Below are 25,178 nucleotides of genomic sequence, written 5' to 3'. Positions count from 1 at the left end.
AAAAAGTCACTCCTGTGTAGGCCGTATAGCTCACAAGGCAGTGTGCATGGTCTATGAAAGTAGAACAGTAGAAATATACCTCCTAAATACAGTTTCTTTCTGCTTGCATTCTTCATCTGTTGTTGGGGAGAACTATTCTTTCTTATTCTTGCAGCGCGGCACGCCATGCTTTATCACTGTGCAACAAATGTAAAGCCCAGCTCGTATGTACAGACGCCCACCCCTACATTTCTCTCATTCCCAGCCCACAACCCCCCATTTCTCTCAACAGTCAGTGGTGAGAATAAAATAGTGGAGGCTCACCTGGATGCTTTGAACTTAAATGCATGAAGTCTGCCCTCTGTGTGAAAGTGCCTCAGCTAAGAGCTGTCTCGCTTCTTTCGCTAGTACTTGTTTTGTGTTGCTGCCGCTGCATTAGATTTGCAACCCCTCAACCATGATTACGCAGTTTGCGATCCCTTAATAAAGATGCTGCATCCTAACCTGATTATCTTCAGCTTTGATAGTATCTTAACTAATATGGCGCCCTTAGGGGGACAATGTTCGGGTGCTGCTCTGGTCAAAATAAGCCAGTTTTTGCCTTCCTTCTGTCTCCGGTGCTTGCTGAGCTGCTGAAAGCCCCTGAAGGCAGCAATGAGCCCATGGGGTCCACGCTGCTGCAGCAGCAGCAGGTGAAACTGGGCCTGGCGAAGCTGGAGCAGGCAACGCGCATGGCCTTGGAGCTCCATTTGTTCAGGTAGGGCAGGGGTGGTGGGCTGTCCGGGCAGGTACAGTATCACAAGTTTGGCAGGAGTGTTTTTTAATACAATACATGCTGAACACCTGAAACTGTTATCTGCATTTTTGCAAGGCATACAAAATGTTTCTGGAGCGTGCTTTGGGTATAGTTATACTTCTGATTTAAGAGGCTAGACTATTGTTTTTTCAGAGCACAGTGCAGCCTTATTTCTTCTTCGTAGTGCTTCAGTGAATGTATGGGTCAGGCTTTTGATGAGAGAATAAGGACTTTCAGCTAGCCCATCAACAATAGCAGTACATTAAACATTCTGGGACTGTACTACAGATGAGTGCGCCAGCGCTAATTGTCGCTGTGCGCCAGAGTATGTCTGTGCATTTGCGTCTGTGCGCTAATACAATATGCGCACAGACGCAAACACTTATAAACACAGAGTTCAAAGTCTTCAACAACATCACGGTGCATTTTACACTGATCCTCTGTTTTTTTGTTTTTTTAAACACACTTCATTGCCATTTATTATCAGTCTGGTTATCCACATATCCTGATACAAAAATATTATGGCCATAGTTGTTGGCAATATATCCCCCAACCCATCCTGCATTCCACTGCAGTTTGTAATGGATGTGTCCTTGTCTACTCTCATTTTCTGTGGGAATAATGTTGCGGTGGACCCGTGGTCCCCCCCACACCCAACCAATCAAAAACAGTGAACTAGATGCCCCGCACTGCTGTCTCCCCATTGTATCCCTAGAGCTCTGAAGGTTACCTCTCTCATGTCTGACCGTCTGTGGAAGCCCTTCGCGGGTGCCCCCGTTCTGAATGTACCCTCCCCTGTGATGGTAATTTATATATCCCTCAATGTCCGGGATCCCCCTGTGCCCTCTCATCCTGCCTTGGTCACTAGGGATGCTCCTATTGTGGTGGTCTCTCAGGGGTAGAAGCGTCAGACTCCCGTCCGTCTCACTGCATGTCGCCCATCATCGTCTCCCAAGCCCTGGCTCTCTCCTCCTTGCCTATCCCTTGCCTCGCATTTCTCAAGAGGACCCTGCTCTCGCATCATGCCCACGTTACTAACTCCCGTTTCCACCCTTGCACACTGGGGCCTCTCGGGTCTTTTCAGTTACAAGTGATTTCCCCCTGCACCAGGACAAAGGCGAGGTCTAGGTACCCGTCTGTGGTCCTAGTTTTGGCTGTGTGTGAAAACAAACTCAACAGTACATGTGTAGGTGTGCATGGGATTACCCTCTCCGTGATCCTAGCCGTATCCTGTGTCACTTCCTGCCAATAATGTAGTACAGCTCCACATCATGTGGATGTAGGTCGCTCCCACTGTAGTACATCTCGGGCATCGGGTGTCCTCCCTTGCAAAATATCTGTTAATACGTTCTGGGGTTAGATATTTATTTAGTTATTTATTTATGAGACGTATAAAGCGCGCAAATACCCGTGAGTGTCTCGGTGCTGAGGACAGCAGCATCTACCAGAGCAGAGGGGATTATTGATTAAACAGCCAGGTTTTTGTCATTTTCCTGAATGCTAGTAAAGACTGTCATGATCTGATATTTAATGGAAGGAAGTTCCAGAGTTTTGCAGTAGCAACGATGAAGCGTTTGTCGCCCCATGAGGCAGTTTTGGTACGTGGCACCCAAAGCAGAAATGCATTAGAGGAGCGAAGGGCCCTATTAGGAATATAAGTAGCTAGCTGCTCAATTAAAAACTGAGGTCCAATGTTACGTATAGCCTTGTACGCAATGCACAAGGCCTTGAACTTTATGCGATTTTTCACAGGGAGCCAATGATACTTCTGAATGACTTGGGAGATGGGCTTATATATGTGGGTTCCTGAGAGCATTCTGGCCGCTGCGTTCTGGACTGATTGTAGTTTGTGAATGACCTTGTTTTGGGCATTCACAAGTAGCCCATTACAGTAATTGATGGTGGACATAACAAGTGTACTGACCAAAGTTTAACCCTCGGTAAAGGGTGAAAATTGAAGAATCTTTTTGATCATTCACAGTTTATGGAATAAGGGCTGAGACCACCGAATTAGCATGAGGAGCAAATGTCAGCCTGTCATCAAATATGACGCCCAGATTACTGACTTGGTGACTGGAAGAGGAGGGGATCCTGTGAGGACGGCCACCAGGCAGAGGACCAGATGGGGAACAACTTGCCGAAAGTCATTACCTCTGTTTTATCAGAGTTCAACTTAAGGCAATTGCTGGACATCCAACTGCTAATGGCCAGCATGCCCTGTTGAAAGTTGGCTGCTACCTTACCTTACCACCATCATTGTATATAGACAGCACCAGTTGCGCATCATCAGCATACGATGTTAGGCCCATCCCGTGTGCCTTGATGACTCTGACTAAGTCAGACACATGTATGTTGAAAAATGTCAGGCTTAGGGATGATCCTTGTGGCACCCCACACGGGAGGGACAATTGGGCAGAGTACAAAAAGTGCCAAGGTTTACCGACTGGGTGCGGTTGATGAGGAAAGAAGTCAGTCGGGCTCTTGCATTATGTTGGATGCCCATTTTGGTGACACGGTCGATCAGGATGGTGTGATAGACCGTGTCAAATGCTGCTGAGAGGTCCAGTAGCATGAGAACGGCCGCACCTCCCTCATCAAGAGTGATTCTGATATCTTCAGATGCTTTGATAAGTGCAGTCTCGGTTCCGTGGTCCCTACGGGAACCGAATTGAGTGTCGTCTAGCAGATGATGATCTTCAATGTACTTAGAGAGTTGAGTATTCATCACCTTTTCAAAGATTTTGGCTGGGAAAGGCAGGCTGGCTATTGGCCTGTAATTCTTAGTGTCAGATGGATCTAGGTTTGTTTTTTTAGCAACAGATTTATAATGATTTTCTTCCAGGTTGCGGGGTATATACCTCAAATAAACATAGCATTACAGATGCTAGATAGAACAGGTGCAACCTGTTCAATGTCTGGTAAAAGTACAGCTGGAGGACAAGGGTCGGTGATGGAGCCCGATTTAACGGAGATAAGCAAGGTGGAATGTATAAATGCGAATCAGGTCATGGGGGCATTTCTGGAGACTTTGGCTGCATGTTCGAGTAATTTCTCCCAATCCTTATCCAGTGGACTGGCGATGCAGGACTCCCAATTGTCTTCGCCCACCGATTCTCGCTGTTCCACCTCACGTACGTCTTTTGTTGACTCTCCCCATACCTGGAACAGTGTGGAGCAGGCCGATCAGTAAAGGCACCAGCGGGTACCCACTTCGGATTTATATAGTCCTCTCCTGCGGCAAGGGCAGTCGAGTCCAAGCACGTGGGGTGTGGAGCCCAAATGCGGTGCACGGGAGCAGCGCAGAAGCGATGCCACAAGGAGTTCCCGAAAAGGGAACAATCTAACCCGGCACCTGTTCCCCACTCTCCACACAAGTGGCATTCGATCAATGTGGCCGGAGGTCATGTGGCTGCTCAGTATGTCAGTACGGGCAAAGCCCCCAACCCCGGTCCCTGTCTCTCTTGGGCCTACTCCCCTCACTCAGCCCGCATCGGTGTGGGTGTTAGCTCGTCACCTGCTGCAGTCGGAGAGCACCTCCACCAGAAGTTCAAATTCACGGTGTCCCGGCCCTCCTCGCCACTCCAATATCCTCTAGACCTCCCGCTGCCACCTCTCCTCACAGCTCCATGCGCAGCAGCCCCCTGCTCTCCATCTGTCAAGTCGCCTGAATGGTGGGGGTTGTGATCTCAGCTGAGGCGGTCCGACCCGCCTCTCAGTCCCAGGCTTAGGAGGTGTGCTCCCTCCACTAGCGACTCTGCCGGCTCCCAGATATGCAGCCAGTTCCACTGGCTCCACTGAGTATCCCGGGCACCTAGACCCTGGTAGGTGGGCCCCCGCTCTCAGTCGGCTGCCCCGCAGTACTCCACACATGGACCCTCAATGGCTCAGGGCACCTCTGCCTCCCCTCCTCGCTTCTTCACTGTCCAGAGCTCCCAGCACGTGCATTAGTCCCAGCGGCCCCCGCTCCAAACTGGCGCCGGTTATCCGTTCGGTACCTGGCTTCGCAACGGAGGTCACCCCCAGGTCCTCGGTGTCATTTTCTCTGGTCGCTTCTCCATCTCCACCTAAGCCCAGCTCCCGCCTCTTCATTCTGGAGACCGCGAAGTCCTGCTCATCCAGCGCTCCACCAGCTCAGATCGCCCCTCAAATCTCCATTGTGCGGGAGACGGTCACCCGTTGCTCCCTCAGAGTTGTAGCTCAAAGAGCGAGCGCCTACTGGGCTATCCCGCGTCACCTCCTTTCAGCTCATTTCACAGTGAAGGTGAGCTGTTGCGCCCCGATTTTCGATTCCTGCCTGCTCCCCCGATCTTCACCTGTCCGGGGATGACTTTGTTAGGTGAAGGGCCCCTCTATATCGGGCAGGAAGGGCTGTGATGGGGGATCACCCGCAGGAGCTCCGGTTCAGGCTCCCCGCCCCATCGGCGTCCAGCCACACCCCCCACAGACTGATCGTCGGTAAGGCCGTTGGGAGCATAATCTGGCGCACAGTGACAATTAGTGCTGGCGCAGTCATCTGTAATGCGGCCCCGGAATATGATATCTTTTGTTTGGTCTTACAATCGAGTAAGCAACAGAGATACTGGGAAGCTGCTGCTGTGAAGGCTCACTCGGAAATGTTGCAGTCCTCAGAACAAAAAGACTGTAATGCTGCCCCTGCTGTGCAAGTCATGGCATCCCTTCTTTGGCCTCACACGGTTACAAGTTGCAAGGCTCCGGAAACATGTAGCATGCCTTTTGTGTGTATGACATGCACCTGAGAGTTTACATATAGGCCTATATTTAGCAGTCTCAATGCCACAGAGTGGCATAATTGTGTTCATCAACAGGGCATTGTCAACGTGTCCTTGCAACTTGCAGAACACCACATGCAAGTTCTATCAATGGGACCAGTCATCAGACTTTTCCTTCATCAGTCATAATTAGTAACTGTCTCTTGTAAGGTTTGATGGAACACAGCATTTAAGATTTGAATGGGTTAAACCAGCATCCAAATGTAATACTGTGTTGGAAGACTGCAGATTAAGCAGGCATCCAAGAAGCTGACAATGAAGCATAGTTTTGGCGTCACAGCACCAAACCACCACCAACTTCTGAATTGTAAATGGGATTTTATGTTTAATGAGATCTTGGCCACAATGTAGCCTGATATATCATACAGTCTTGACCAAAGGTCCAATAATGTACAAAACTTTCCTTTTTATAAATATTTTCTATATGTATCCATCTTTTTCTTTCCATACCAACCATCTGTAACTTTCCTACCCATGCATCACCTACCATCTTTTCATTCAACTGATCACCCAGACATCCATGCATGTACTCATACAGCTGTCCATCCATCCAAGCATTCATACAAATAGCCATCATTCCACCAACCCATCTATCCTAACTGCACCTCTGCTTCGTAAATGCTCTCATTACCTGGATGGTAGCCACATAATTCCACTACAAACCACATACACCGACTTTACTCTATAACACATAAATATTTACATTTACAATGCCAATAGCTCTAACTCTCTTTTCCTAAGTGATCACTCCACTGCAAACAAAAACAAGCATTTGCAATGCCATAGGTCTCGCATTTGCGAGAGTTTAAGCTATCGGCATTGTAAATGAAAATGCCTTTTCTTTATCTGTTTTGTAATTAACACATAAATAAAAAATATTGTAATTTACAATGCTAATAGCTCAAACTCCTGTAAATACGAGACCTATTCCCTTGCAAAGAATCAGCCGCCATTGTCCCGGGCTGCTTGGAAAGTGAAAGCACCCATGGCGCGCTGAATGTTGCAGGAAAGCCTGTTCTGTCTGCGGTAGGAGAAACTCATTTGAAAACCAGCATTAGATTGTGCTGTGCAGCATGAGGCATAAGCACGCACCAGGTTCCGTGCGTGAAAAAAGCCATGTGGGAAACCAGCATTAAGGTGTGCACAAGGACCTGTGCCTTAAAAACAGCATTATGGAAAACCAACATTAGAGTGTGCTGTGCCGCATGAGACACGAGCGTGCACCAGGGTCCACGTATGAAAACTTTCATTAGTGTGTGCTTTGTAGCGTGAGGCATGAGAGTGCACAAGGATCCATGTGCGAAAACCAGCCATGTGGGAAACTAGCATTAGAGTGTGCTGTGCAGCGTGAGGCATGAGCGTGCACCAGGATCAGTGCACGAAAACCAGCTCTGTGGGAAACCAGCATTAGAGTGTGCTATGCAGCGTGAGGCATGAGCATGCGCCAGTCTCCGTATGCAAAACCCAGCCATGTGGGAAACTATTATTAGAGTGCTGTGCAGCACGAGACATGAGCGTTCACCAGGACCCTTGCATTAAAACTGGCCCTGTGAAAAACCAGCATTAGTGTGTGCTGTGCAACGTGAGATACGAGCTTGCACCAGGATCCGTGCGCGAAAGCCAGCCATGTGAGAAACCTGCATTAGAATGTGCTGAGATGCGTGAGACACAAGCGTGCACCAGGATCCGTGTATGAAAGCCAGCATCAAAATATGTGCAGTGCTACATGAGACACGAGCATGCACCATGATAAGTGCATGCAAAAATACCCCTGTGGAAAACCAGCATTAGTGTGTACTGTGCAGCATGAGACATGAGCGTGCACCAGAATCTGTGCATAAAAAACAGACATGTGGAAAAGTAGCATTAGAGTGTGCTGTGCAGCATGCAACACAAGCGCGCACATGGATTTGTGTAGGAAAACCTGCCGTGCTATGTGGAAAACCAGCATTAGAATGTGCTGTGCAGTGAGTGACATGAGCGTGACCCAGAATTCCTGTACAAAAACCTGCCACGTAGGTAGCTGGCACCAGAATTGATGCTGTGAGCCCCCAGCATGCACCAGGATCCGTGTACAAACAAAGACAGTAGGGGAACTAGTCCCAGAATATGTGCTTTGTAGCCTGAGACACGAGCGTACGCCAGTATCTGGGTTAGAAAACCAGCAAGGTGAGAAACAAACATCAGAATGTATGCCACCAGTGTGCACCAGGAACCATGTATGACAAGCATTTGCAATGCAGTAGGTGTCACATTTGCCAGAGTTTACGCTGATGGTATTGTAAATGAAAATACCTTTTATCTATCTGTTTTGCTAATTAACACATAAATAAAAGGCATCGTCATTTACAATGCCAATAGTTCAAACTCTTGTAAATGCGAGACCTATTCAAAGAAGCGGTCCCCATTATCCCTGGCTGCTCGGAAAGTGAAAACATGCATGGCGCACTGAATGTAGCAGGAAAGCGTGTTGTGCCTGACGTAGGGGAAACTCATTAAAGAAAATAGAGCTTCAAGACTAAAAAAGACGTAGCGTGTAACAACTGAAGTAAAAGGGCCAGTCCTCATGGGAGTTTACAAATGAAGACAAGGCGGTGCTAAGGAGGGACTTACAAGCCTAATAACGAATCAGAAGCCACCATTTACGAAGGACAATGACACAAGCCAATACGAAGGACAATGACGAAACCTAATGGCAAATAGGAGAGGAGAGTGGGCGCGGCTTCTATTCCATGCTCCAATACATCATGCCACAGAGTAGCGCATGCGCTGCTGCTCAGGCTCATCCTAAAAAATAAGTAAAAAACATTGCCATTTACAATGCCATTAGCTCTAACTTTCACAAAAGTATGAGACCGATTGTGTTGCCAATGCTTGTTTAATTAGCATGGACACAAAAAGATAGAGCAGCTGGTAAAATGCCAACTATGTTGTATGAGTCAAACTAAACATGCACTGTTATTTAACTTATTTTGCACGTTATGTTTGTCATTAACACCTTCTGACATATTCATTATATGAAAATCAAAACACTTTTTTCAGAGCGCTTTACACAGCACAGGTTACGTTTTTTTTTTGTATGAGGACACACACTTTCATTTTTAGGCACGGGGAGATCAAGGGATTTGCCCAGAATCACAGGAGGTTTTGGCGTCGTTAACCGAGACTCGAACCCAGATCCCCAGGTCCGAGGTCGAGCGCCTTAGCCGTTAGGCTAAACAGTTTTCTTTTCCGTATTTCAATACTTTGTTTATTTTATTGCCTTTTTGTTAACCTGTACCCTTTAATCTTTCGCTCGTTTTGATATTATTTTTCCCCTTATTTGAACCTCTGCCAGTTTTTATTCTCTTCCTCTCATGTTATTTCGTTACAATTCGATGTGCTTCAGCAATAGTTTCTTTGCTTTCACGTTTATTAACTTAATTGCCATTTCCATTACGGTTCCAGTCCTGCCAAGTATCACGCATCAGGTGTGACACTAACGCATTTCAGTGTGGTGTTCCGCATCACCGCACTGAAATGCGTTGTCACGCATTTAATGCCACTCTGAAACTGGGTGCTAGCGTGTGCCACCAGAGCCTTCTGTGACCTGTGCGTGGCTGCGCCGGCTCTGAGCTGCTCGGCAGACTTGCCAGCACTAGCTGCAGTGAGTGGCTTAGTAACAGTTAAACATCTTGTTTCAGCTCTCTGGCTGAGAGTGCACTGCGCTACAATGTTACAAACGCGGCGCCTGGCTGCATCATTTCCCGCCCGCGGCGCTGTTGACACGGACTGTCGAATTACCAAGACCCGGGCACTGTCTTGTGGCACCATGGGAGGGAATATCCGGATGTGAGGTCCTCTGCCGCTTCGTCACGTCCTGGAACAGAGGAGGAGGGAAGTGAGGTTGTTGGTCAGAAGCGGCGGCGGACTTGAATCTGAGAGCTGTCGCGTCCGCCGTGAGTACTGGTGCGCATAAATTAACGCGTTGGACCCGGCCGGCGGCAGGAACCTGGCCAAGATCAACCACCAGTGAGAGACACTCTCAGCAGCTCTGATGGCCGCCGTGGCGCATAATGAACTAATTAAGTGCTGCAGTTGTGCGGCCGACGGACCGGGGACGCACTCGCAGGTAGAGACACCGGCCAAGTCAGTGAAAAGTAAGTACTTTGGTCCCACGCTGAAGCCAGGCAGCCTGCGGCCACTACTTAATTTTAAGTGTAAACTGTACTTCAGTCACACAGCGCCTGCACCGCGGAGCGCACCACCACTGCAGATCTGCATCGATTATTTCAGGCACAATAACTGGTTAAAATCTGACGGCAGGTCTGCTCTGCCTCCTCATTATTGAGGTATCTGCAAGTTCTGATTGATCATGATTTCCAAATTAACATCTGCACTATCTGCCGGCCGCAGTAGGCCTGCTCTGTCTCGGCCGCCTGACCCTCGCTTTTTCTCACAGTTGAGAAGCGAGAATGCCAGAATATATTGTACAAACTCCTTAAATTCAGGGTAAATGCAAAGGTAGGCCTTGCTGCACCTGTCACGTGTCGAAATATCCGAAAGGAGTAAAGACAGGCATTGGTAATCTTGAGGCTTGCCTGGTACTGTATCCACGCTCCGAGTCACGGAGTCTGTCAGCTGTCATGGCTACTATTAATAATAGTCTACTATCACAATTTATTAACAGGCGGCTGAGATCGAGGCTGGGGCCTCTCACATGATCCGGTTTCAGTTTGCTTACATTGAGGGCCCACGTGGAGAGAGACCCTGGGACAGACTCCTTAGTGCCCTTCCATGTCTGGTTCTTTTTTTTGCAATTTTCATACCTTAGAGTTTCTTGTTGCTCAAATGGATGTACTTTCTGATATGCTAGATTTTTGCTTGCTCGCGAGTGTCACTCATAGTCGTTGAATGTCACTCATATTTGCACTGAAATTATGAACATGTCACACATAAGCAATCTGAAACCTTGGCAGCTATGAGCTCCTCTGACTGCTCTCTGAGTTGCACTTGAGTTTAGGTGCATCGAAAGGACAAGCACGTAATAAAAGTCCAGCTGAAGCAACTAAATCTAGTATCATGATTAGATGAATCACTTCTGTATAGTCCTCTCTGTGCAGTTCTCTGCTCAGCTGACAGTAAGACCTGCTGCCGGAGACTCATCGCGGCCGTGGCACACATTTACTTAGTGCTCATTCTCATTGAATTTAAAGCTGAGCTTGCGTCAGCATGAGCCTGTAGCTCACTGCTTGTGCCCTCGGGCTACTCTGAAATGGCGCCTCTGCAGGCTGGGCAGCGAGGTCATCTACAGTGGCTCTAGATAACTGATTTATATTATAGCAGCCAAGATCTTTTACTGGGTAATACGATTACGTTTGGGAGCAAAGCTAAAGTTACTGCTTAAGATAACTGCTAAAATATGTTAGCACCCTTCCATTTTTGCTGCTTTACAACACTTTATAGAGCTTCTTAGAGTTCTTGTTGCTCAAATGGGTCAAATTAGTGATATTTATGTATTTACCTCATCTTCATTGCTTGATTTTGCATGCGAGAAAGTGTCACTCATAGTTGTTGAAATGTCACTCATAATTACACTAAAATTATGAAAATCTCACACATAGCAATCTGAAACCTTGGCAGCTATGCGGTTCATTCTATTGATTTCTGTCTGTCTCTCTTCGTGTAAAAGTTTCTGATTATTTATTGCCAGAGCCGAGTTTGGCTTCCTGTTGAATCGTGTATCCCTGCACTCAGCCCGAGCAGTGATCAACTGCTTCTGTCTGAACCTGCCCGGGCTGAGTTTCATTTCCGAAAAGTGCCGAAGAGCAGGCGATACAGGATATTGTCAGGTCGTGGTTTGACCTGGGGTCGCGCTGGCATGCAGCGCATTAACACAGAGACTCACGCGGACACAAGTTTCAGTCTACGCGTGGTCCCGACTAACCCGGGGACACGCCCACCTTTATTTTTATATCGTACGCGGCGTAGTACGCCGCCGCGTATGCGCACGCCTACGTGCGCTTAACAACTAGACCGCAACCGTGCGGTCTAAACATTACATTCCTTTCCACCTTTAATAAACGACAAAAATCAGCAATATCAACACATGGTAGTCTCTTGGGGTCAACAACCCAAATAAGTAAGAACAATGGCCATCCGGCCTGTTACCAGTCTCTAGTCTCTGCGAGTGTCCTCAGCCCACTGCATAGTCAGCCATCTGGGAATTGGGCACCGGGTTTCTCCTCAGTCCGTAGCCAGCTGCTTCCCCACGGAACAGCACTCTCCGGGGTGGTTCACTGCTGGGAGCTCCGGGGCTCCGGGAATTCTGGGACCGCCCCGGCGTAGCAGCGCTGAGTGTCGCAGAGGCACGTGTCTCCTCCGCCGGGCTGGTATTCCACTCCTGGTCTGCGCCGTCCGGCGAACTTTGGGTGATTTCTGGCTGAACGGGTGACTCTTCATTCCTCTCGGCGTCAGGCAGGTCATTCCTCGGGCTGACGGCTTTCTTGAAGAACGAGACATTCCTGGTGACGGATTCACCCCCTCGTTGGGCAGTGATCATTGTTCCATTGCGGCTCGTGACTGTCCATGGTTGCGGTTCGAACGGGAGTCGGAACTTGCTCCCGGGATACCTGTCTCTAACATAGACCCTGTCGTTTTCTGCAATGGATGATTCTTTGGATCTTCGTCGGAAACTGGCATAATCGTTAGCTTTCTTCCTGTTGGACGTGGTCCTCCATGACTCTGCCTCAGTGGGGTTCCATGTGTGGTGATTCGGGATGGTGTCTCGGATTATGCGTCCCATCGTTGATGGACCCGGTGCTGCCTCTGTGGTGCGGTGTGGTGTTAGTCTATATTCTCTGAGGAATGAGTAGATTCCTTTTTCCACAGACGTTCCTTCCGCATGGGCAATTCGGATTATTTTGTTTAATGTGCGCATAAACCTCTCTACTTCTCCGTTCGCCTGTGGCCACCTGGGTGTTATTTTCCTGTGGTGTATACCCCACTCGGTGAGGTACTCCGAGAACTCTTGACTTTGGAAGGGGGGTCCATTGTCAGTTTTGACTCTCTCGAAGATGCCATGTGTTGCAATTGTCTTCTCAAACTTGGCGATCACTTCCTTTGCGGTGAGGGATGATATTATTTCCACCTCTGGATATTTGGTGTAGTCATCCATGATGACCAGCATGTGCCTTCCATCTGGCAAGTGACCAAAGTCAGCGCTCACATGTTCCCACGGCTTCTCCGGGCCCGCCTCGGTGACAATCGGGGGCGGGCTCTCTGAGGGTCCCGCGGCTTGGCACCACTGGCACTCCTTGACGGCTCGTTCCACCTGTGAGTCCATGTCAGGAAACCACAGTTTTGCCCGAAGTCGGCTCTTTGTTTTCACCACTCCCTGGTGTCCTCGATGCGCAAGCGCGACAGCTTGTTGGGTGAGGGATGAAGGCATTACGATTCTGGGTCCCCTCAGTATGCACCCTAGACTGTCCACAGATAGTTCCTCACGGACCCTCAGGAATGCTTCCAACGCTGTTTTCGCTTGCGGTGTTCTCCTGCCCAGCGACGCCTGGAGAGCTTTCCACTCATTCGTGCGTATGGCATCCGCTACAAGCTGGGAAACTTCATCATTCCTGGTGGCTTCGATGATCATGTCCAGGCTCATGGGGAGCGGTCTGGACCTCTCGACCACTGCATTCACGTAGGACTCTGTATCCTCTGCATCCTCTTTTTCTCCTGGGGTCGCCGCCCTGGGGTGTCGTGAGAGGAAATCCGCTGGGTTGGAGGCTCCCGGTCTGAATTCCAACAGGTAATCATATTCCTGCAGCTGCAGTATCCATTTTTCAATCCTGGGGGGTGGTTTGGAGACCGAGCCCCGGAATAGTGGAATGAGGGGCTTGTGATCCGTCGAGACAGTGAATGGGTGTCCATAAACATACATGTGAAAATGCCGGCATGCCCAGTGAATCGCTATGGCTTCCCGTTCTATCTGAGAATACCTCTGTTCTGTCTCGGTGAGAGACCGGCTTGCATATGCGATCGGTGCCCAGTCGTCTCCATTTTGGCATTGTGTGAGGACAGCCCCTAGGCCGAACGGACTGGCGTCGACAGCGATGTTGGTCTGCTTGGATGGGTCGAAATAGGAGAGTGTCTTCTCCGCGGATAGAGCCGCTTTGGTCCTGCGGAATGCTTCGTCCTGCTCCTCACCCCACTGCCATGGTGTGGATGACTTCGTGAGTTCTCGGAGGGGTCGGGTGATATTGGAGAGGTCTGGGATGAAGCGGCCACAAAAGTTGACCATCCCAAGAAAGCTCCGCACTTCAGAGATGTTGGTAGGAGCGGGAGCTGCCTGTACGTCTTTGACCTTCTCCGGATCGGGAGCAATGCCTTTGTCCGAGAATGTGTATCCGAAGAAACTGATGGTGTTGCGGAGGAATTGGCATTTTTCTCGGTGCAGGGTGAGGCCCGAATCTTTGAGTCTTCGCAGGACCCCTTTTAGCCTCTGGTGGTGTTCTTCTACCGATTGGGCATATATTAGCAGATCGTCACTGACGTTCAGTACACCTGGGAGTCCGCTGAGTACCTCACGTATCGTATTCTGGAATACTTCTGCCGCACTTGATATGCCGAAATTGAGGCGGCGATATCGCCGTAGGCCCACATGTGTGGAGAATGTGGTGATGTACCTGGAGTCAGGGTGTAGGGGCAGCTGGTGGTAACCTGAGCGAAGATCCATTTTGGAAAACCACTTGGCGCCATTGAGTTCACTCAGGATGTCGTCGATGGTGGGTGTTAGGTGACGCTCCCTCTTCACCGCTGCATTGGGCAGACGCATGTCCACGCATATGCGGACCTGCCCTGGCTGTTTGGGTTTTCTTGCTACCACAATCGGTGACACCCAGGGCGTGGCCCGTCGACTTTCTCAATTATTCCCTGCCTCTCCAGGCTTTCGAGTTCTTCTTCCGGAGATGGAACGCTATCCGCCGGTGTCGGAGGGCCACTGGCTGGATGGAGGGGTCGATATGCAGCGATACCTCTTTGCCTTTGAGGCATCCTATGCCTCTGAATGTGTCTTCATACTCTTCTAGAATGGCATCTAGTTCATCCTCTAGGACCGCCATGGCATAGAAGATGAGTCGCAGTTCCTCGGCTGTCCTCCCACTTAGTAGCATGCCGCTTCCCTCTTTCGTCACATAGATGGTGGAGGGGACTTTCTTGTCCTGATGGCAGATTTCAGTTTGGAAGCACCCGACCAGTGGTATGGGGGTTTTCTGTCCGTAGGCAAACACTCGTATCTTCGCCTTACACAGCGTCGGCTTGTCACGCAGTTGATTGTACACATCTGCTGCCATCAATTCTATAGAGGCTCCCGTGTCTATGGTGGCCCTCACTTCTTGTTGGTTCACTCTTATTCGACACTTTGGGAGACGCTTCTTCTTCCTGGATGGGTGGTCGATGGCAAAGACATAGTGTATGGGGTAATCATGGACGTCATCATCCATGTCCTCGCTCTCCGGGCTGTCCCTGATGGCATGTGCTGCTTCCGGCTTTGGTTTGGATGATCGGCACACCGAGGCGAAGTGATTCATCCGCCCGCATGCGCCACACTTCTTGCCGTTTGCCGGGCAGTCTTTCGCTCTGTGAGGTGTACCTCCACAATAGCCACAGTCTTTCCGCCGGTCTTGTGGCTTCTTTCCTCCAAAACGGTCGTTGCTTGGGTCGGACAACATTCACTTGTTCTGCCACATTGACTTGTTCGCTCTTTACCGGCCTGTGCAAAGCTGCCTCCATGTGCGACGCTCTTGCTCGCGACAGTTCCTTGGATCGGCCTAGTTTCAGGATCTCGGCAAGGGGTTTGCCATCTTCTTGGAGGATTTTGACCCTGAGATCGGACGAGTAGCAGTTTTGAATTATTTGGCCGCGTATCTCTTCTTGTTCATCCCTGAAACCACAAGTGCTGGCGAGTTCTCTAAGCCTCCCATGGAATGCATCAAGAGATTCATCGGCTTCCTGCCTGGCCTGGCGAAAAAGGAACCTCTCGTAGTCCTTGCTGGCCATGGGCTCGAAGTAGGCGTTGAGCGCCTGCAGCAGGGTGACATAGGTGTGCGGCGTGGCCTCTGTTAAGGTCTTGTAGATGCGGTGAATATCCTTACCTCCGAGATGGAGGAGGAGCGCTCTGCGCCGGTCCCTCGCCGTCCCTGCACCTTCGAAGTAGAAATTCAGCCTTTCTGTCCAATCCTTCCATCTGGGCGCTAGAGATGCGGGCGCGCCGTCGACCACAAAGGGCTCGATAGGGGGAATGGCCGTCATCGTGGCGCGGGCAGGGCAGCTCCCTCTCGTGGGCACTCAGGGCGGACGGCCTGGGCCGGGCTGGAGGCGGTCACTGGACGGCCTTGGTGGAAATTTCCTCTCCTGGACGCTTCACCACCCTAGCGCCGGGTGTGCCACCACCGGCAGGTTTGGCGCCAAACAGCACGTGGCGCGGCCTATGGGCGTAGCGGGGCCACCCCCTTGCAACAATCACTCGCTCACCGGGGCAGGAGGAGGCACGAAAATAGGCTGCGGGGCGCACCAGGAGCGAGCGTGACGCCACCCTTCATCAGCCAAGGGCAGGGCCGTCAGAGGCACCGGAGAGCAGGGTGTAGCTGCGAGGAGCACAGCGTGGGGTCAGACACCCCTCGTCGCCATTGTCAGGTCGTGGTTTGACCTGGGGTCGCGCTGGCATGCAGCGCATTAACACAGAGACTCACGCGGACACAAGTTTCAGTCTACGCGTGGTCCCGACTAACCCGGGGACACGCCCACCTTTATTTTTATATCGTACGCGGCGTAGTACGCCGCCGCGTATGCGCACGCCTACGTGCGCTTAACAACTAGACCGCAACCGTGCGGTCTAAACATTACAGATATCACATATTACACAACACCGGCTAGTGTAAGAACGTGGCAAAGTGCTATGACAAGGGGGGGGGATGTTCATTTTTTAAGCACAAATGCACTTTGTTTTAGGAATTGATTGCTGCTAGGGGTAGAACATGAGCTGATGCACTTTATTAAGGTTTAGAACAACCCGAATGGGAGACAGGAAAAGGAAAATGCAAAATGCACTTTAGGGGAGTTAAATACACTGCACTTTATTAAATGCTTTACCCTTGCCTACTATTGAATATAGAAGATGAAATCTAAATAATTTCGTAGGTTGAACTTTAGATAACGAATTAATTGAGAATATAACATTTTTGTAAAAGAAGATTCTAATATTTAAGATAATGATGTTCATTCGTGAAATTGACCTTGTGTAATTAGAGTAATGGTTTAATCTATGTTTCTGCTCAATAAATATGTGTGTGCGCTTGAGTGCGTGCGTGTGTGTGTGTAAAAACTGGCTCAGAGACACTATGCAGAAGGGAGGAAGGTGCCAAACAATTGGACGGGGGGGAAGGGGGGGGGGGGGGGGCAGAACAAAAGTGTTAAAAATGTAAACTATCAGTGATTAGCGTGGCAGTTTCCATCATCCAAAAACTTTTTGAACGTAAATCTCAGTTGCTTTTTGTGGGGGATTGGGCCATTCATGTTATACGACAGCACGGCGGCGTTATACAGATCGTGGCCATTCTAATGCGGCCCATGGGACTCGTGTACCGTTGTGAGACAAACCCTTTACTACACACCATAACATCTTTACAGCCGTTTGGATAGCTGCGCTGGCCAGGCAAGCATGCTCTTGATGTTTCCTCATCAATAATTCTACACCATAGGTGTTCACATATCAGGCAAATGGTTACTTCCTTAACATTCAAATTAATTCCGCGTGCTGCTAGAGTCCGAATGTGTGGTATGAGGACAGCGTGAATGGAACGTAATGTACGTGCTCCTCACTCTCCAGCGGTAAATCCAAGTACATTTTTAAGTGCGTTTTACGGTTCTGCCATAATTTATACACCAATCTGCTGGTCTTGCAGGGTGTAGTTTTTATTACATATGCAGCAGTCCTCAGAGATGAAAATTCATGGTATAGTGACGTGTAGTTAAAAATGGAGAAGTGACACCAATTTAATATGCATTTGTGTAAATCTAGCGTGGTGTACCGAGCTTACTGAACATTAACTGATATAGGGTTGAACTTGTGACGCAGCTGAGCGCATTCCAGTACATAGTTCTCATTCTTAAAGTGCACACAATTTATGGCAAAAAAGTTTCAAGAGGTTAATGAGAATAACTGGATCCTGAAGAATTAGAAACACATCTCTCTCAGACATTGAATTTCTTGACTCTCATCTCTGAGCAGAAAGGCGTGATACAGATTCCAGAGTTGTCCATTTGGACTACACCACTTCATTTTAGCGCTCGTACATTCCCTGGATATATGGAAAACGAAAACGGAGATTACTGTGAAAGGCCTGATGCATGCTATAATTTTCGAACCACGATCCGTACTGAACACCTACACCCTGACGCCTAAGGGGTTTCTTTATTGTCCCATGTTGCTCTATAAGCAGCAATACCCATTGCCTAGCCAGCTGTAATGTGCCTGTTTTTAACTGTACACTGTATGCACATTATCTGCCCATTTTGTGCTTCCACTCCTTTTTAATATTAATAGTATATCCTCCTGTTTTGTATTTTATCTTTATTTTTCCGGTTGCATTTCTTTTGTACTTTACAGATTTACACCCTGTCAAGTGACTTGTACATTTCCTTTGCATTTTACCTTCATTTTTAAGCTTTTCCTGTCCCTATTGTGCGTTGTTTTATTATATTATAGCCTGTACAGATTGTATAGATTTTTTCAGTCTATTATGTTTTATAACCCAATAGCTTGAACAGGCTGTATACATTTATTCAGTCTCTTAAAAAATAAAATATAAAACATTTAACTCCTTATATTTGAACCTCCATTTTTCTTGGAGCTCCTCTCAGTTTGTCTGTGCTATAAAAAACTCAAATACAATGTACTTGGACCCACGGTACTACTATAGTCCAGTCGGAAATTTTTTCTAGAAAACCTTCACAATATGGTTAGGACTCCAATGAAAAATGGGTTAAACACCGTATTGCTCAAAACCTGCAAACCTACCTTTATGATTAGACCCACATTTTGTTAATCAAGAGCACTAAATGAATGAGGTGAGGGGGAATATATTATCTTTCTGATTAAAAAAAATAGATGAGAGCGAAGAACGTTTGGTCGCAGGGTACCCCTACATTCTTACATCCCAAAAAAAGACATCTTAACCATAGGCCCAGGTGTGGATAGATACCAGATGGTGTTCAACCTCTATTCCATGAAGCAAAGTGTCCCAAGATAAGGCCCAACACAACATATAAAATACAGTCAATTAAGTAAGGACAGACACAATGAGTGAGTACTAGGAGGGAGCTATAATATGCAGAAAGATTTATTGCAAGACATGAGACATGCATTTTTAACAATAGGGCGTTGAACCCTAACTAAGGCCTAGTTGGTATAAATCCGGAATATTCACTTGAGAGGTCACAGCAAAATCGTTTCAAAAGCAATAACATCTGTGTTGGAAATGGCCCGTTTTGCAGGGTTATCCTTCAGGGTTATCCCCAAACTTTTTGCTTCTTCCTGATCTGTGGTTGTTGGCAATAGGACTCTGGGCACTTTACCACTGCTGTACCAGTACTAAAGTGCATATGCTCTCTGTGTAAATTGTTATTGTAATTGATTATCCATGATTGGCATATTTGTATTACCTAGTAAGGTGCACTAAGTGTGCCAGGGCTGGTGATTAAAATGCTACTACTGGGCCTGCAGCACTGATTGTGCCACCCACAGGAGTAGCCCTAAAATAGTGTCTCAGGCCTGCCATCGCGGTGCCTGTGTGCAGTCTGTGAACTGCCATGTAAACCTGGCCAGTGTCCCCACTGACCAGGCCTAACCCTTCCCTTTCTGTACACATTGGACTCCCCTATGGAAGGCCTAAGGTACCCTCCTGGGCAGGGTGCAGTGTATGTGAGAGGTAGAGCATGTACTAGTGTGGGTGGCATGCTCTGGTAGTGAATTACAGCCATTTTAGTTTTTCACTGCTGTAAGGCTATCTTGCCCAAAGGCTATAACGGGGAATGCTGTGTACAGTGGTTACCTGCATATCTTCCCATAGGAGCAAGATAGGACATAAAAGTCGGGTATCCCTGAACTCAGAATTTAATAACACATCTTTTATGAAAGGTGGTTTTTAAATCCTGTGTTTGAGAACAGCACTTTTTAGTGGCTGTTCTCTTGTCTGACCTTTCTGTGTGCTTTGGCTGTTTGTGAATTGACTGTCTGGTTTGTGAGTGACAGGGCTGGGGGATTCCAGGAGACAGAATGAGTCCGCCCAGTGTTGAATAGAGAGATCTGCATCTAGATGGGAGGGAGGAGTTGCACCTGGGACCTGAATAGGACTGTGCCTGCCCCTGACATTGCTAGCTCCACCCCCTGTGGCGAGTCTGATGTCTCTGCCCTGCACTGTGAAAGGAGAGAAGGAATCATGTCAACAAAGTGCTCCAGGGCTGTGCTTTCCCTCCACAATGCTGGATCCACCTCCTTCTGGGCGGCTAATGACCCTGCCCCTCTCTCTGAAAGGAAAGGAGAAGCCAGGAAAACAAAGTGCTCAAGAAACACCCAGAACTGGTGCAGACTGAGCTCAGAGCCCTCCTGCTCAAAGGTAACAAAGACTTTTTGGGTATAAGTACAGGACCCCAGACCACTGAACTTTAGATCATCCTGGAATCAATAAGGAACCTCTGCCAAGGAGAAAGCTGGAAGACTGAAGAGGAAGGACTGTACTGCTGTGTGTTTGTGGCCTACCCTGTTTTGCTGCCAAGGAGAGGGGAAGGACTCTGGTTTGTGCTGTGTCCCCTTGCTTGAAGAGATCTCTAAGGGCCTGAGTTGAGCTGGCTCCCTGTCAAAAAGTCCCAGGAACAAAAGGATTTCCCCCCCCAGCTTCCCTGAACTCTACTGAGAGAGTTTTGTCCTTCCTAGAGTGCTTGGGCAGTTGTGGTGCCTCTGGAAGTTGTACCTGTGTTTGGGAAGCTGGAAAAGAAGATACTAAAGACTTTCTGCAAAGTTTCACGCATCGCTCACTTGCGGAGCGCATCCCCGTCAGTGCGAGCAAATTCCCGCTGCCGCGAAGATCAAGATCGTCACAGCGCCTGTTGCCGCTGAAAGAACCGACACATCCTTCGCTTGCGGAACGCATCGCTCCGGTGCGGGAACAGCACTATTGCTGCGAGTATCGTTGCTGAGCCTGTCGTCACTGGGTGAGATCATCACACCGCTTGCTTGCGGACTGCATCACGTCACTGCGAGAGTCATCGCAGAGCCATCGCATCGAGGGGCCGCAAGACTAGAAGATCGACACTGCGCATTGCCGCCGCACCTGAGATCGTCGCCGTCCCGAAGATCGTCGCATCGTACCTTTTGCGAGATGCTTCCTACGAAAACTGCGCACCGGAATCCATACAAGGTATCTCCTCCCTTTCCATACAGACCGGATTAGTCGCAACACTCCCGCTGCGTCCAGGGGGGTTGTCGCATCACCTCCCTAGGGTCTCAGGAGTGACGCATCCCTTGTTTTTCAACGCTGCAGCTTTCACTTGGAACCTTTGTCGCATCTAAAGGTACTTTTGGCTAAAACGTGACGCAACTGTGGATTATTTTAACGCAATCTTAAGAACTCTTTTGAAACCATATTCTTGAACTGTGTATGTTGAATTTTTGTCGTTTTGGTCTTGTTTAATTTAGATTAAATACTTCTATTTTTCTAAACGGTTGTGGAGTCCATTCGTGGTGTTTCACTGTGTTACTCTGAGTGTTGGTACAAATACTTTACACATTGCCTTTGATAAGCCTGTCTGCTCGTGCCAAGCTACCAAGCAGGGGTTATCTAAAGAGTGTATCCCCCTTACCCTGACTAGAAGCAAGGGTCCCTATTTGGACATTGCTACCTACCTCTGCCAACCAGAGACCCCCATGTCTAACAATCAGATAAGGGTATACGTGTGAATTCAAGTGTAAGTTCACATTCTGCACATTGCTAAAAACTCACAACTTTAATAAGTGCACAGAAAAGCCTACAAGAGATACTGCATCTCAAAGTGAGCTAAGGGGTAGCCTATTTCATCAAGGAACACTTAAACTTCCTGGTACTCAAGCGTAAGGATGCACATTGTCCTCTGTGTTTCTCCCTTTAAAGTCAAATCACCAGTTATGGTCGGGACTGGGAAAACAGGGCTCGTACGTTTAGATTTTTCTTGGCTATTTACGGCCTTTAAACAACTACGGGGTTCTTGAAGTATAGTGACAAACTAGACCAGCACAGGGGACTGATTATTCTGCTTCAGTACAGCTGGCGTGTTTTTCAGCAGCTGGCCTCTATCGAAAGAGCCAGCTGGGTGTTAATGGTGGCCACTAATGTGCTATAAATAACGCCTTCTTCAGAGTGTCCTTTTTGATGTGACTCGGCACAACCCTGACTGCACACCGCCTTTATGCTAGCGTCATCATCAATGCAACCCTGTACGTGCTTTCTCGCACTTCTTGGCACGTGAGCGATCAGCGATGTTTGATCTTTAAGCAGTAGGGGGAGAGGTGCCAGGAAGCTCTTTTACTTTCCGTGGCTTAGACGCATCAAAGATATGTCGTAGTAACCTGAAGTACATAACAAGTCACCCAGTGTTGACGTCGAAATTAAAAACGCAAAACGAAAGTGGGTTATTTTAAACGTCAGACGATGTGCACATCTTCCACTTGAATGGACGGTCTTTTCACGAGGCTGTCATTCTAAACGAATCCGGGATGTACACACCATAACGCCCTTTCACCATTGTTTCCCCATCTCTTCTGAAATAATATGACAACATGCAGGTGCTAACATTTGCAGACATGTATTCCGCTTTGTTTTCATACTAAAACAAGCTACCAATATATTAGGACACGTATCATTTAGAATCTTTTAGGCTTTAGAGTCGACCAATTCAGATTACATTTTGTTTAAATAACTAGCCCCTCACATTTACCTGCATCAAGCAATTTTTAATTAGCAAATCGGTAACTACGAATCCAACAAATGTTTTCTGACAAATACATCAAGTATTTTGGCAGATAGGAAATAATTACAAATCTATTTACAACTCTGCAAAGGGAGTCAGTGACTACTACTGCCTCCTTAACACACGAAACCCAACCCACGAAGGTATTTACTATACTCAGAAAACATACCAAAAGCTGAATACCAGCAAACGTCTTGGACCCAGTGACGTAAAAATGTAGTCTTGTCTGAAGCATATATTTACATTTACAACTCCAGCTTCGGCCAAAACCGTGCACAAGACGACAACCAAAGCTTTTAAGAACGACAACCCACATTTTAGTGCAAATAAAGCACATTTGTTTAAAGCAAGTTTAAAGGGTGAAAGCACTTAACACAGCAAGTGAAGAGTAACAATTTGAAAACGTTGAATGGCCGGAACTTTTAGGGTTATGACGAAAAGAAGAGTAAGGCAGCCAGCAGACCCATGCCAGCTTTTGATGGCAAGTTCTCTTGTTGTAACACCTTTTTAAATATTAGAATGGAAGGCATGATCTCTTCGTTTTTCATGTTGCTAATGTCGCAACACCACTGTGGGGGGTGGGAGGGCGGAGTTGGGGGGGGTATTGGAGTTTATTTTATTTATATTTATTTATTTTATGCGTTTTTATATAGCACGGACTTTACCCGAAGATGTCAGAGCGCTTCACAATAGGAACAGCAATGATACATGATGAGAGAATTACATGAGAACAAATTACACAAAAGCAAACGTTAAGTTACATGAGGCAAAAGTGACAATTGTGAGCAAACAAAATACAAGAGGTAGCAAACGGTACGTTACAGGAGGAAAAAGTGGCATGTGTGCAAGTTACAAAAGCGTACAAAGAACAAGTAGAGGTATAATACTGCAAAAAATGGCAGACAGTCAAGCACAAGAACAAACGTTATGTAGGCAATGGTGGCACTTGTGCAAGTGTCTAAAGCAAACAAAATGTAATAGTTAGCAAACAGTATGTTACAAGAGAAAAGTGACATGTGCATGTTACAATAGAGTACCAAACACAGGCAGAAGGATAATACTGCAATAAACGGCAGACACTCAAACCGCAAGAACACACTGGGAAGGCACGTTTATAGTCTAAGGACAACAGCATTTTCTATAATGGAAGTCCTTCCTTCAGATAATAGAGAGGGTGTGAATTAAATTTGCAAGTGTCTTTGAAAGAGGAGAACTTTGAGGTCTGTATTGAAGGCCTAGTAGGAGGTGGTGGTGGTCTGGAGCTGAGGTGGAAGTGAGTTCCAGATTCTCACTGCGTTGCCTGAAAAGGATTGAGCCATCGATCTTTCCTTCTTGACTTCGATCAGATACCAAAGAGAGGTTATGTAATGCTAACAGGCATTTGTAGAGCGCAGCTATCACTACGAGGAGCATCATGGCACTAAGCGGAACAGTTGATAGATAAGGTAACTGAGGCTGGAGACATGGATTAGATGAGTGCTCTGCATAGTGCATCAGGGACCATAAAAATCCAGGTTTTCAGGACCTTCCTGAAAAGGGTTTCTGATTGGATAAAACAGAGGTGATTGGGAAGTTAGTTCCAGGCTTTGGAGCCAATCACTGCAATTGATTTTCCCCCTTTTGGGACTCATCTAAAAACTGGGGGTTTTAACCAATTAGCGTTAGATGATCTAAGAGTAGGATATGGTACATAGCACACAAACCTAGGCCGAAGGTAGTGGGGGACTGAGGAATGCAAGATTCAAACTGTAATAATCAGGATCTTGAACAGGATTCTTTTGTGGATTGGTAGCCAATGTAGTACTTCCAGTGCAGCCAATGCTGATGACCTCCTGGGCCATTTTAGTACCAGGCGGGCTGCTGTGTGTTGTACAATCTGTAGTTTGTGTAGGACCGACTTGTTAGGTCCTGCATAGAGGCTGTTGCAGTAGACCAGTCTAGATGTGATTAAGGCCACTGCGACTGCTTGTTTCGCTGTGCTGGGGAGTAAGTCTAAGAACTTCTTAAGTGATTTTATCATGTGGAAACAGGTGCCGGCTACTGCTAATGATTGCTGGTGGAAGGATTGTGTTGAGTCAAATTTGACCCCCAGATTTCTGGCTGCCGTTACTGTGTTGGGGGGAGGGGGGGATGTTAGAGGGCCACCATTGATTGGGGGAAAATGTATTCCCTTTCCCTAATGGCATGATTTCTGTCTTTTCTGAATTACATTTTAGGCGTTTGGCTTTCATCTAGTGAAAGACCGCTGTGAGGCATTGACAGAGGTTTTCCTCAGCCAGTGTGGTGTTTTTACCTAAGATCAGGATTAGCTGCGTGTCAGCCGCATATGAGATGGTCTCAATGTTAAAGGATGATATCAGACTAACCAGCGGGGCATATAGGCATTAAAGAGCACTGTTCTGAGGATGGACCCTTGTGGGATCCCGGAGAGCAGAGGTTTTTCTGCTGACTGGTATTGTCCAAGGATAATGACTTGTCTACAGTTTTGTAGAAACGATTTTAGCCAGGCCAGGGCGAGATGAGAGATACCGTAGGATTTGAGACGGTCCAAGAGGATGACATGTGAGACCGTATCA

This window comes from Lissotriton helveticus, chromosome 5_1, assembly GCF_964261635.1.
Source record: "Lissotriton helveticus chromosome 5_1, aLisHel1.1, whole genome shotgun sequence".
Lineage (NCBI taxonomy): Eukaryota > Metazoa > Chordata > Amphibia > Caudata > Salamandridae > Lissotriton > Lissotriton helveticus.
The sequence above is the reverse complement of the archived record's forward strand: the minus strand, read 5'-3'. Positions refer to the sequence as shown.